This window comes from Trichosurus vulpecula, chromosome 3 (genome assembly GCF_011100635.1).
Source record: "Trichosurus vulpecula isolate mTriVul1 chromosome 3, mTriVul1.pri, whole genome shotgun sequence".
NCBI classification, from domain to species: Eukaryota; Metazoa; Chordata; class Mammalia; order Diprotodontia; family Phalangeridae; genus Trichosurus; species Trichosurus vulpecula.
The window spans coordinates 13,703,218-13,715,759 of record NC_050575.1 but is presented as its reverse complement, the minus strand read 5'-3'; positions in this window follow the sequence as shown (position 1 = coordinate 13,715,759).

The following is a 12,542-nucleotide window of genomic DNA, read 5'->3' as shown; positions in this document are numbered from 1 at the left end:
TCCCAAGTTCAACTCCAGCCTCAGACACTTACTAGCTGTGCGACCCTGGATAAGTCACTTGCCCCTGTTCCTCATTCATAAAATAAGCTAGAAAAGTAAATGGCACAGTAACTTCGCCAAGAAAATCCCAAGTAGAGTCATGGAGAGTCAGACAGGGCTGAAACCACTGAACAACAACAACACGGCTTCAACTAACTGAAAGATTCTTTTAGAGCAGTTGTGTTATTCTGATTGGCTATTTTTTGTTTGCTTTTGTTTTCATTTTTACTACTTTTTTAGCTTTCTTTTTTTTGCTACTTTTTTAACCACTTATACCCATGAGTTTTGAATAACGGTTTAAAAACAAAAACTCAGAGGCATATCCCCTATATCTCCTTATCCGTACCTACAGGCCTGGACAAGGAAATAATGTGCAGTACCTTGGCCCAAGGTCTTGCCAGACCGACGGGCAAAGATTGATTAAAATTGTCACCTGTAAAAAGCACCCAGCTTTCACGCTGCCATCCAGTTTAAACAGCCATCAGTCAGTGCCTCCAGCATACACAGCCCTCTGCTAGGTGCAGTAAAGAACATAACGATAGACTTGGCCCCTTACCCTGCAGGGGATTTCACTGCAAATGAAGACACAATCATAAAACAGTTTGATCTTAAACTCTGTGGTACTAAGTGAGATTGGAAACCAAAGAAGAAAGTATTCATCCTGAGCTAGAATAGTCAGGGAGGAAGGAGAAAAGGAAGCTTAAGCTAGGCCTTGGAAGATAAATGGGATTTCTATAAGACAGAAAGAAAAAGAAAGAGAACGTAAGATGAATTGGAGGTCTGGAGTAGGAATTATAAAATCTTAGATTTTGAATCATGAAGAAGAGTTATTGCATTTCGCATAGCATAATATAAAATCCTAGAGTCAGGAGACCCAGACTGCAATCGTAGCCCCAATATTTAATTGCTGGCTTGAACCCCAGGCAAGTTATTCAATCTTTTTGAGTCTCAGTTTCTTTATACTACTTAGCACACAAAACTGTTGTGAACAAGTGCTGTAGAAATGTGAGCTGGGGTCAAAGGAGGGAAGAACACACACACACATACACACACACACACATACACACACAGAGACACACACACACACACACACACACTTTACAGGGAAATAGGAGGGAAAGGGGAGAAGGAAATTAGGAAGAGGACAGACTGAGGAAGGAATTAATTCTGAAGAGGGGAAAACAAATTCCAACTAAAGATTTATAAAAATATTTATAACACTTTTTATGGTGGCAAAGAACTGAAAACTGAAGGGACACTCATCAATTATGGAACGGCTGAACAAATTATGGGACACAAATGTGCTGTAAGAAGTGATGAAGGGGATAGTTTCACAGAAACCTGGAAGGAACTGGATGAATTATGCAGAGGAAAGAGGAAACAACCCAGAGAACAATTTATACAAAGACACCAATATTGTAAAGTTGAATAACTTTGAAAATCTCAGAATTTCTGTTCAGTATAATGACTAGCCATGATTCCAGAAGACTGAAATAAATCCTTGTTGTTGTTCAGTCATTTTCAGGCATGCCCAACTCTTCCTGAGCCTATTTGGAGGTTTTTTGGGCAAAGATATTGGAATGGTTTGCCATTTCCTCCTCCAGCTCATTTTACAGTTAAGGAAACTGAGGCAAACAGGGTTAAGTGACTTGCCCAGGGTCACATAGCTAATAAGTGTCTGAGGCCAGATTTGAACTCCAGGCCCAGGATTCTACCCAGTGTACCACCTAGCTGCCCTGTGAAACATATATACATCTCCTGAGAGAAAGGTGAAAGATTCAGAATGAAAAATGAGACGTTTTTTGTTTTGTTTCGGACATAGCCAATGTAGAAACTTGTTTTGCTTAATAATGCATGTTCATACAAGGGTTTTATTTTTCTTTCTTTCTTTCCCAATTAGGGGAGGGGTGAGAAGGACAGAAAGTAGATTTTTGCTGATTGAAAAAATAAAATTTAATTTTAAAAAAAGTAACATGAGTTGGTATTTGTATAATACCTTAAGGAAATAAGGATGAGGCCAAGGATAGCAATCATCTCAGACACGGAAAATGTTAAGAATGTCCTCATTGTCTGTTAAATCACAAAACTTTGATACCAGAACACCAGTGTGAAAAGCTGAACTGTTTTCTGTTGCAACCACGGGCTCAAGGGCCATAGGTATGTCAAATACGCTCACGAGAATTATCATTTCATTCAGAGGAAGCCGATGACCAACAAACCCGTACTGAGAAATAAGCCACAGTAAGAAGCCTGAATTTATCAAGACTTAAAACAATATGAAAAGTTCTGCTGAAATTCTTTGGTGTTTAGAGACTAGTAAAGAAATTTGAAATCAATTTAACAGATTTGATGACCAATTTTAAAAGTTTGAACAGAAGGTACCTTCATTGAAGAAGAAATTGGAAAGGCCTTTGTTTATAAGAAATGAAGCAAGCCTTGATACAAAAGAGTTATTAAAATATGCTTAAAAGGAAAATGCCAAATGGAAACAGCAAATAAACAGTGTTGATGCCCCAACACGCTTCTCAGTCAGCACAGAAAACTGCTGAGAAAAGCATTGCTTAGAGGAAAGTAGAAGCGACATAACAAAGGACTAGGACTGAGCAGGACCAAGGAGGGTTGGGGGGAGGAATGAGCCCAGCAGTAATACCTTTTATGCCTGGAGTCCCTTAGGGTAAAGAAACAGGCCACAAAAGTTAAACATAGTGGCGGTGAGCTTATTTCATCAGCCCACTTAGATAGAAGGAGTAGAAGGATGAATAAGGCCAAAATACATTTTAAATCAGCCAACCTATAAATAAGTTACATTATGATATTACAGGAGAAGTGGTTGTTCCTCAAGCCACACATAATCGATCATTAAATTACACACATAGCTGCTTTGTACTTTTCAATGTGTTGTTCATTATTATTATCTTATATTTAGCTATCTTTATGATTACCACCATTGCTAGTGCTAGTCTGGAGAAAGCAAGGAAGTCCTCCAGTGTGTTGGGTGGCGCCCTCTCAGGTAAATGTTTGGGAAGACATGGAAGACATCAGATAGGATGGGCAGGACTGGATGGGTTTGGATCTGCCAGACCAATTAGATCACGAATACATTTGAATAGCTCTAGTGCTGAATTTTTTCTCTCCTTTTCTCTCCATCAGACTACCAAGTAGTGTTTTGTATTATATGTCCATTGCATTTAATATTCGTGTGAAATTGACATACTCAAAAATTATTTTCAGGGGACTGAAAATTTTTGGTCGTGGTGAGACATGTAACCTCCTGTTTCAAAAGCCTCTCCCAGAGAGGTTATTAAAGCCGTCTCTTTAAGAAGCCAAAAAGCTTTGATTATAGTTGTAACTGCCATTCTTTTTTATTATTAATTAATTATGTTTTCCTTTTTCCCCAGTTACATGTAAAAACACTTTTTGGCATTCATGTATAAAATTTTGAGTTCCAAATTCTCACCCTTGTTCCCTCCCCACTCCACCCCCCTCGTTGAGAAAGCAAGCAGTTCAGTATAGGTTATTCATGCATAGCCATGCAAAATACATACATAATAATCACATGTAACTGTCATTCTTTTAGGTGCTTCTCCCTCTAGAGTGAGGGAGAATATTATGAGTTAACTTTGATCTAAGAGAGAAATTATGGAAAAAATAAGAAGGTGAGGAGAAATTTCTTTGTTGTTAGAACCATCTTAACTATAATTTTAAGAACATATTAATAAATTTGATGAGTGGTAAATCTAAAGAGACTACATATTAAGGGTGAGGGTTTGAGAGATGCTAAAGAGATTATTTTCCGGTCATGGCTAGAGACAAGTTGGAGATGACAAAAAGAAGCTGGAAGCATCTTTTTTCTTTTTCATGAAGCTACTGTAACTCCTATTCTGTAAAGACAAAGAGGATTTTTGTGAAGCATTTCTTTGTTACCCTAAATGGACTAAATGATGTGGGACCATGTTCTCTGATGTGATGAGAAGTCAACTGTAATTACAGTGGTGGTTTGAGATAACCAACTGTGAACTTTCTTGCAGATAAATAATATTACAAATAATTATTTATGCCTTTATCATTATTAATTTCATCATTAATAAATTATATATTCAGTAACTTTATGTTTTTAATACTAGAAGATTAGGATTTATAATGTATAGATATGAGTCCCTCTTTACAGGAAAGACAATTTCTCCTGTTTATTAAATTTATAACATTTGAACTTGAGTGGGAGTGCTCAGCTTAGTTGTATTTGAGAGATGTCAAAATTAAAGTCAATGAGAAAATATCTAGACATCCCCAATGGATTGTTCCAGAACTCAGAATGATAAGATTAAATATGGGAATGAGTCAAGTAGCAGATTAAGGGTGAAATAAAAGACAGTGTGGGCAACCTCATTTAATTTTGTTAAACTCCTAACTCTGTGGGGGAAGTGTGACTATTATCTCTACTTTACAGATAAGAAAACTAGGATCAGAAGTGAATTGACTCATCCAAGATCATACAAACTAGTAAATGTTGAAAATCTAGTCCATACCTTCTACATGAATTCTGTGGTTTGTCCTGCATTCTCGAAGAGGACCATGACATCAGGGAGAAGATGACATGACTTGCAATTGACTTTGATTTGAATGAGGGAGGGCTGTGCAAAGTAATCAGCTTCACTTTCTCCTCCAGAACCTCAGATCCCGAGATGGCTCAAGATGCAGTGGGAGACCTTGGCCCTTCCAAGCTAAGGTCTTTTCAGGTTCTCACTTTGAGTGAGGCAACGCCCATTCAGTGAATAGACTTCTTTAAGAAGTGAGTCAAGGAATGGCTCCTTTAATCAAAACAAACAAAAATCAAACTGGGAGGGGAAGAAACTCAGGGTTGCTAGCCAAAAGAGAAACAGTTACTGTTTACATTTACTCTGAGTCAGGAAGGCCCAAAAAATGACCATTAAGTAGTGCTTGGGCAGGAACCTATTGTTGTCCAATCCATGAGCTCCAGAGTGAATTGGGTTTGAGGTTTGGTCTTTGAGAAAGAAATCTAGCCAGTAACCCCCAAGTTTACTACTTTACTAGCCAGCAAGCTTTCAGCCATCAAAATGTACCTTCCTTTGGGCACAACACCCTCAGGTAAAGGGTGAGGAGAGGACCAGACAGAACAGGGCAGGAGAAAATATCTCTGATAAGTGCTCATCTAGCTATTTCTTCAATTAGGAAACTCACTGTCCTATCTGAAGCCTTTCTAAGCATGTATCATCTTAGGAGGTAAGCATGATATTTGGGGGACAGTTAGGAGATGAGTCTGGTTGGTGCAAATGACATTTTTTGAAAGGCCAAACCAGACTGTGGAAAGTTCTGAAGGCCTGGTATGGGATTTTGGAATTAATAAAATAAGAAGCCATAGTGCTTTCTTACACAGAAAAACAACATTGTGAAAATAGGAATATGGTAAAAATGATTGTCTACTTACCATTTGGGATTGTATTCAACAAATACAAAAAGCATTGAATATATGGGGAGGGGGGGGAACTAGATTCTGTTCTATCACTGGCTGGGTGACCTTGGGAAAGTGACTTTCCCCTCTGAGTTTGTTTTTTTATCTGTAAAATGGTGAGGTTGTAGTAGACAATCGCACAAGTCCTTTCCAGTTCTAAAACCTAAGGTCCTTTGAGATATGTATTAGTAATCTAAAATAAGCCTACCCCCATACTAGGTCTTTTCTCCTCTGAGCACTCTAGACGTGTGGCCCTTTTGTCCAGGCGCTGACAATTGTCAAGCTTTGTCATTTCCACTAAGCCTTCCAGAAAACTTCCCTTTGAAATGAATTAAGAAATCAGATTGACACCCTGCTCTGAAAAATCCCCTTGGCCAGAGGAGGGGAAAAAAGCAAACTTCAATCAGTCAAAATGCCATTCCAAGAAAGAGTATGGTGGTGCCAGTCTGTGTGTTAACAGTAATAGATGGGATCGTATTCCACATGCTTCCATTTTTAAAAAGAGGAGAGAAGAATAAAATGTTTCATTACGTTGAACAGGGTGGCTTTAGCTGGTGTTGGTGTAATAGGTCACCTGTCTGTCCCTGTCAGGGAGAGTACTTGATTGAAAGGAAGATATTTCATTTATGAAGAGAGTGACCTTTCTGGAAAATTCACACCATTGAGGGCCAACCCATTAGCGCCTTGTCAAAGAGGGAATAAATACATCTGACTGATGGCAGGTTCCTTCCCTACTAATCATACTTCATGCTTCTCTGCTCCAGAGATTTTCTACCAACATTAATTAAGCTGCCAGGCAAAGGTAGAGAAGGCTTCCCTGATAAGCTTTCTAAGTGTGAATGCTCCTTTGGTTCCCCCAGCCTCCTTCTGCTCTCTGCCAGTGGGTATTTCTTAAAAGCCTGTCCTTGGTCTTCTTCTCCCTACATACTCCCCAGATCTCATTCTCGAGGCTTTGAAGTATCACCTTTGTGTAGCTGGCTTCCAAATTGCTAGCCCTGAGCTATCTCCCAAGCTCCAATTCCACATCTCCACAGTGTCCTGGACACCCATCCCCACCTAGATGTCCCACCAGTCCTTGAAGGGCAGTGTATTCAAATGCCTCATCTCCCCCACCAAGAATCCTCCTTCTGAATTTCCTGTTGCTGTTAATAACCTTCTTCCAGTCACCCAGACTCAACCTCTGAGTCATCTTTGACTCCCTCCCCTTCCCCCCTCAACCTCTAATCAGTCATCAAGTCCTATTGATTCTGCCCCCAAAATACCCCTCGCATCCATCCCCTCTTCCACACTCACAAGCACCATCCTGCTCAGGCCTTATCACCTCTTGCCAGAACAACTGGAACAGTTTCCCTGTTAGCAAGCTTTCCATCTCCAGTCCATCCTTTATCCTCCAGCTGCTGCCTGACTAATTGTCCTAAAGCACAGTCATCAGGGGAAACAGCATTAGATATAGAGCCAGAAGACCTGGGTTCAAATATTCACTCAGCCACTTATTCACTTTGTTACCTTAGATAAGTCACTTTGCTATTCTGTGCCCCAGTTCCCTCATTCACCAAGTAGACAAAATATTTGTACTGCCTAGTTTACAAAGTCATTTTGACACACAAACAAGATCATGCAGGATCAGAGATTTGGAGCTGAAAGGGATCTTAATGGTTATTTACCCCAACCCTCTAATTTTACAGATGGTAAGTGATGAAGTGCTAGATAAATATAAACCTGCATGATGCCTCATTCTCACTCAGGAACCTTCGGTGTCTCTCAATTGCCTACAGGAAAACAAAAGATGATTAAACAACTCAGCCTAGCATTTGAGACACTCCCCAATCTTACTCCAGCCTCCCTCTCCAGCTTCATCAAATATTGCTCCTGACCCACATACTCAATGTTCCAGCCAAACAGCTTAGTTTTACTGTCTGATACTTCCCTACCTCCAAACCTTTGCTTGAACTATTCCCTATGGCTTATGGCTTTCTGCCATCCTTGTCACTGAACTTGGCAAGGGATCAGGGGAATTTTCCAGGTGAATATTGAATAAGTAAGTGAATATTGAATAAGTAAGTGAATATTTATCCATAGCAGGTATGAAATATCTATTAAAAGGTCTGAGAATCCCCTACAAACAAGAAAGGTACTTTCTCCTTCTGAGAAACATGGTTTTGGGGATCACTGGACTTCCTAGGCAGGGCCAAAGTCCTGAGGAAGAACCCTGTGATAATCCCTAGGGAAGGCTGTACAGACCACAGGACTCCCAGAGGAAGACCAAGTGGTAGCCATCCCTTAATCTGTGGGGATCACAGGGCCTCCTAGGGGTCAGACCCTAAGGAAGATGCAAGTGATGGCCCCTTAGGATGGCAGTAAGATCACAAGGCTCCCGAGACAGGGCCAGAAGTCCCATGTGATGTCCCCTTAAGAAGGCTGTGCAGACCACAGGGTTCCCCAAGGGAATCCAGAGTGGTAGCCCTCTTAACACCGCAGTGGGATTACAGGACACCCCAAGACAAGATCCAGGAGTAAGCCTGGCAAGCTTCCGCTGCCTGTTGCTTCCCTTCACTTGACCTTAGGAAAATCCATGTGATTTGTCCATTCACACCCAAAGAACTCAGGACCAGAGTGGGCAGAGGAAGGCATTTTATTACGCTCCTCAAGAGAGCGGGTGTAGTGCTTGAGGGAACATTCACACACCGATACAGCTTCAGGAGCAGAGGTAACCATTCCCTCCACTCCTGCTAGAGTCATGGTTAGTTTACAATCTTTGTTTTTTACATAGTTTTCCTAGGTTATACAGTTTATATGAACAGGATAATAAGATACAGAAGCAAAAGTGAAGTTAATTAGATTTTCCTTGTCTTAGTTTAGGATTAAACTATATTCTTTTACTTCCCCTACTTTCCCTCTTTAACATATGCAAATTAGGCCTGGATTCTTGACCAAGACCAGACCCTAGATAAGCTTGAACTGGTTCAAGTGAGTTTGGCCTCTCTAATTCCCCAGACTGCCTTCTCAAAAAGCATGTACATGCTTAGAAGCCTCTGACCTCTCACCTGACCAACCTTGAGGCCTGGTCTCTGCTAAAGCTGGGGTGGGGGAGGGCGGGGAAGCACACCTTTGGTTCTGTGGAAACAAAACTCCTCCTCCCATTTCTTACATCCTTAAACTTAGTTTGAGGGACTTTCTTTTCTTACTTTGCTTAGGAGGCAGCTAAATGGTGCAATGGCCAGAGCCCTGGGCCTGAAGTCAGGAAGATCTGAGTTTAAATCCAGCCTCTGATACCTGCTAGATGTGCAACCGTGGGCAAGTAACTTTTGCCTCAGTTTCCTCAACTGTAAAATGGGGATAATGACACCACCTACCTCCCAGGGTTGTTGTGAGGATCAATATAATATTTTTGAAGTGTTTAGCACGGAGCCAGGCACATAGTAGGTGCTCTATGTTATTATTATCACTATTACTATGACCTACTCACCTTCCCAGTATGGCCACTACCACCACCCCCACCACCATCATCATCATTATCCTCATCATGGCTGTTGTTGTTGTCGTTGTAACCTCCTCACCTTTCTAGTCTCAATCCCCTGAATAGAATATATTTCTAGAAGCACGGCTCCAGTGAGGAATTTCCTGGGCACCCAAAATGTTTTCAAAAGTGGGTTAAACAACAAACATGGAAGTGTGGAGTCATAAACAGAAGGATAGTTTATATTCCCGTTGAGGTCTTTAAACTAATAAAAATAGAATTAGGTTACTATACAATGAAGAAGGAAATACCGTTCATGTAACTGTACCCATGTGGCAAAGATTTTCAAAGTATGAAAGATCACTGTGGGTCTCAAGAAAGGTTCTATGGAGGAGTTGTAACTTGAGCTAAGAACAGAAAGAATCGAATTGATGACAAGTGAAGGAGCAGGCACAATCTGGCTAGAACTCAGATAAACAAAGGCAGAGTTTAGGAATAAGGGTGGCGGAGTGACTACACTATAATGGAATTATTAAGTAATAGTAATACTTTATTGAGTAGCAACGTTTAGCTTAAATGGGAGTGGGAAGAAACCTAGAAACAGTAGAACATTTAGGAGGTTATTGTAGTCATACAGGTCTAGGGTGGGCAGCCAGGTGGTGCAATGAATAGAATGCTGAGCCTGAGTAAAGAAGACCTGAATTCAAATGGAACCTCAGACACTTACTAGCTATGGGATTCTAGGCAAACCGCTTAAACCTGTTTGCCTCAGTTTCCTCATCTGTAAAATGAGCTAGAAAAAGAAATGGCAAACCAGTCCAAAAAAAATCCACATAGGGTCACAAAGAGTCAAACATGACTGAAAAAGATTGAAATCAACAAAGGTATAATGGTAAGGAAGGTTTACACTAGATGTGGTAGCAGCGGGAATTAAGAAAGGATGATTATGGGATATTGCAAAAGTAGAATTGTAGAGTCATAAAAGAGTAGAACTAGAAGAGAAACATGTGAAAATATCATAGCTGAAAACAATCGCAGAAGAAGAAACTATAATTCTTGTGTTAGAAGCACATTTGTCACAAAAAGGGACCAGATAGATATTTGGGGGTTTTTGTTGTTTTGGTTTATGTGCTTGCTTTTCTTTCTCCCTTATTTAATATTTTATTTTTCCCAATTAAATGAAAAAAAAAACAATTTTAACATTCTTTTTATTTTGAATTTTGAGTTGAAATTCTCTCCTTCCCCCCTCCCCCATTGAGAAAGCAAGCAATTTGTCACCACTCATACATGTGTAGTCATGCAAAACATACTTCCATGTAAGTCATTCTGTGAAAGCAAACACAGACAAAAGAAAAATAAAGTCAAGAAAAAGTATCTTTGATCTGCATTCGGGCTCTAACAGTTCTTTCTCTGGAGATGGACAGCACCTTTCACCAAAAGTTCTACAGAATTGTCTTGGATCATTGTATTGCTGAGAATAGCCAAGTTATTCACAGAAGATCATTACAATATTGCTGTTACTGGGCATGATGTGCTCCTTGTTCTACTCATTTCACTTTGCATCAGTTCATGTAACTCTTTCCATGTTCTTCTGAGGGCTTCCTCCTCATCATTTCTTAAATCACAATAGCGTTCCATCACAATCATAAACAACAACTTATTCAGCCATTCCCAATTGATGGACATGCCCTCAATTTCCAATTCTTTGCCACCACTAAAAGAGCTGCTAGAAATATTTTTGTACACATAGGTCCTTTTCCTTTCTGATTTTTATCTCTTGGGATACAGACCTAGTAGTACTACTGTTTGGTCCTTTGGGCATAGTTCCAAATTGCTCTTAAGAAAGGTTGAATCAGTATACAATTTCACCAGCAGTGCATTAATGTTTTAACTTTCCCACGTTCCCTCAAACATTTGTCATTTTTGTTTCTGTCACATTAACTAATCTGACAGGGGTGAGGTAATATCTCAGAGTTGTTTTAATTTGCATTTCTCTTATCAATAGTGATTTAGAGATTTTTTTTTTCATATGACTATCGATAGCTTTGATTACTTTGTCTGAAAACTGCCTGTTCATATCCTTTGACCATTTATCAATTGAGGAATGGCTCTTATTTCTATAAATGTGTCTCAATTTTCTATGTTTCAGAAATGAAGTCTTTATCAGAGAAACTCATTGTAAAAAATTTTTTCACAGTAATGATTACCAACTATATATTCCCTCCATCCTATTTTCACCTGATTATCCCACTCTCTCCTTTTACCAAGTCCATTCTCAAAAAAGCATTTTGCTTCTGACTTTTACCTCCCCCAAACTGCTCTCCATTCTACCAGCTCTGCCCTCCCCCCTTATCTCCTTCCCTTCCTACTTTCCTCTATGGTAAGATAGATTTCTACACCCAACTGAGTGTGTTTATTATTCCTTCTTTGAGCCAATTCCAATGAGAGTAAGGTTCATGTGCTTCCCTCCCTGCTTCCTCCATTTTCCCCTCCACTGTAAGATCTCTGTGAGGTTTCTTTTATGTCAGATAATTTATCCCATTTTACCTCTCCCTTTCCCCTTCTGCCAGTGCATAATTCTTTCTCATCCCTTAATTTGGGGGGGGGGGTGGTAATCATTCCATCACATTCAACTCACACCTCTGCTTTCTTTCTATGTGTATTCCTTCTAACTCCCCTAATAATGAAAAAATTATTAGAAATTATAATTATCATTTTCCCATGTAGGAATATCAACAGTTCAACATTACTGAATCCCTTATGATTTCTCTTTCCTGTTTACCTTTCTATGCTTCTCTTGAATCTTGTGTTTGAAAGTCAAGTTTTCTATTTAGCTATGATCTTTTCATCAGGAATGCTGAAAGTCCTCTATTCTGTTGAATATCCACTTTTTCCCCTGAAGGATTCTACTAAGTTTTTCTGGGTAGATGCTTCTTAGTTTTAATACTAGCTCTTTTGCCCTCTGGAATATCATATTCCAACCCCTCCAATCTTTTCACATAAAAGCCGCTAAATCTTGTGTTATCCTGACTGTGATTCCACAATATTTGAATTATTTCTTTTTGGCTGCTTGCAGTATTCTCTTCTTGATTTAGAAGGTCTGGAATTTGACTACAATTTTTCTTGGAGTTTTCATTTTGGGGTCTCTTTCAGGATATGATTGGTGGATTCTTTCACTTTCTATTTTGCCTACTGGTTCTAGAATATCAGGGCAGTGTTCCTGGATAATTTCTTGAAAGATGATGTGTAGGCTCTCTTTTTATCATAACTTTCAGGTAGTCCTGTAATTCTTAAATTATCTCTCCTGGATCTGTTTTCCAGGTCAGTTATTTTTCCAATGAGATATTTCACATTGTCTTCTAATTTTTCAGTCTTTTGATTGTTTCTTGATGTCTCATAAAGTCATTAGTTTCCACTTGCCCAATTCTAACCTCTAGGGAATGATTTTCTTCAGGGAGCTTTTGTACCTCCTTTTCCATTTGGCCAGTCCTACTTTTTAAGTTCTCTTCAGTGAATTTTTGTGCCTCTTACCATTTGGCCTATTCTGTTTTTAAAGGTGTTATTTTCTTCAGTATT